Here is a 1911-nt window from a genome sequence, read left to right on the forward strand (position 1 = left end):
ATATATATATAAAATACACGCATGGCGCTCAGATACACTAGCACTTACACGCACGCACACACGCCCACACATACATATACGCATATACTAGCACGCACACACAGATGCACTCTTATATGTACAGTTACGCACACGTACCCCCAGACACACACAGACACACACACACACACACATGATTAATAACTTGAAAAGTCTAAAACGATAGCGTAGGAAAACCGTCAGCAAAACCCCCGCCCCGTCCATCTTCGTTAGTCACACTCCATCTGCCGACAGTCTATACCTTGATGTTGCTCTTACCGCCCTCTTCGTGGTCCCCATATACCTCACGCCCAGCAACAACAATATTCGTGTCTTTAGTGTGAGGCCGATACAAGAGTTTACAGTCGTCATCATCGCCATCATCATCATCACTATCATCATAATCGTCGTCGTCGTCATCGTCATCGGCGTCATCATCATCATCATCATCATCATCATCAATATCTATATCATCGTCGTCGTGGTCGTCATCATCATCGTCGTCATCATCATCATCATCATCATCATCATCATCATCATCATCGTCGTCGTCATCATCATCATCATCATCATCATCATCATCATCATCGTCGTCGTCAATATCATCATCATCATCATCATCATCATCGTCGTCATCATCATCATCATCATCATCATCATCATCATCGTCGTCGTCATCATCATCATCATCATCATCATCATCATCATCGTCGTCATCATCATCATCATCATCATCGTCGTCGTCATCATCATCATCATCATCATCATCATCATCGTCGTCATCATCATCATCATCATCATCGTCGTCGTCATCATCATCATCATCATCATCATCATCATCATCGTTTCGAATAGTTACTGTGCTTTTATTTCCGTTTGAACTTCCGTCGCTGATTCTTCGACAATAAACAACGCTAACAATAGGAGCAGATTGATAATGGACAGAAAGAAAGGGAAAGATGGACAGGAAACTGAATAACTGAGGGAGGGAGAGAGAGAGAGAGAGAGAGAGAGAGAATGGACAAGGGAGAGAGAGAAACGGAAAGGGAGTGAGGGAATGGGAGGGAATGGGGGGAGAGTGGGTGAAAATATAGAAAAAGGTGATACAACTGAAAGAGTGAGAGACAGAGAGAGAGAAAGAAAGAGAGAGTGAGAGAGCGAAGGAAAATAGAATGGTCAGTGATGAGACAGAGAAGAGTGAGTGAGAGAGATAGACTGAGGAGGACAGAGAGAAAGAGAGAGAGAGAGAGAGAGAGAGAGAGAGAGAGAGACAGTTGTGAAGAAAAAGAGGAAGAGAGAGAGAGATAGAGAGGGAGAGCAGGAGCTTAGGGAAAGAAAGAGGGAAGAAAGAGACAAACGAACCAAGGAAAACAAAGAAAGGAAAAACAGAAAACGATAAGAAAGTACGATGAGGGAAGTGACGAGAGAGGAATGATATATATATATAAGAAGAGAGAGAGAGAGGGAGAGAGAGAGAGAGAGAGAGAGAGAGAGAGAGAGGACGTCCAGCATGTGTGTGAGAGAAAGAAAAAAGAGAAATGACACACAGACAGACAGACAGACAATCAGATAGGGTGAGAGAAAGTGACAGCAAGAGAGAAAGAGAGAGTAAGAAGAGAGAGGGAGAGAAGAATTGTGCCAGAAAATGTGTGTGATTTTCTGTGTGTGTATCTGTATGTGTGTGTGTGTGTGTGTGTGTGTGTGTGTGTGTGTTCGTTCGACAGCAAAATCCTCTTAAACTAAACAAGTATGTCTAGACAGGCTTTTAAACATCAAAAAGTTCAAGACAGAAATAATTATGGCTTTTAGTGAGAAATGTGTTCATTCTAGCTTGTAGATTATATTTCCAACATTATATATTCCTCTGTGTACGGCAGCAGCAATTCCACTTTC

General features: G+C 42.5%; 1 protein-coding gene across 1 annotated transcript in view; it reads left to right on the forward strand.

Annotated features, from left to right (window-relative positions):
* Positions 1 to 1911, forward strand: part of LOC106869934 (ferroxidase HEPHL1) — a 21778-nt gene that overhangs the window by 3423 nt on the left and 16444 nt on the right. The gene's annotated exons all lie outside the window — the stretch shown is intronic.

This window comes from Octopus bimaculoides, chromosome 22 (genome assembly GCF_001194135.2).
Source record: "Octopus bimaculoides isolate UCB-OBI-ISO-001 chromosome 22, ASM119413v2, whole genome shotgun sequence".
NCBI lineage: Eukaryota > Metazoa > Mollusca > Cephalopoda > Octopoda > Octopodidae > Octopus > Octopus bimaculoides.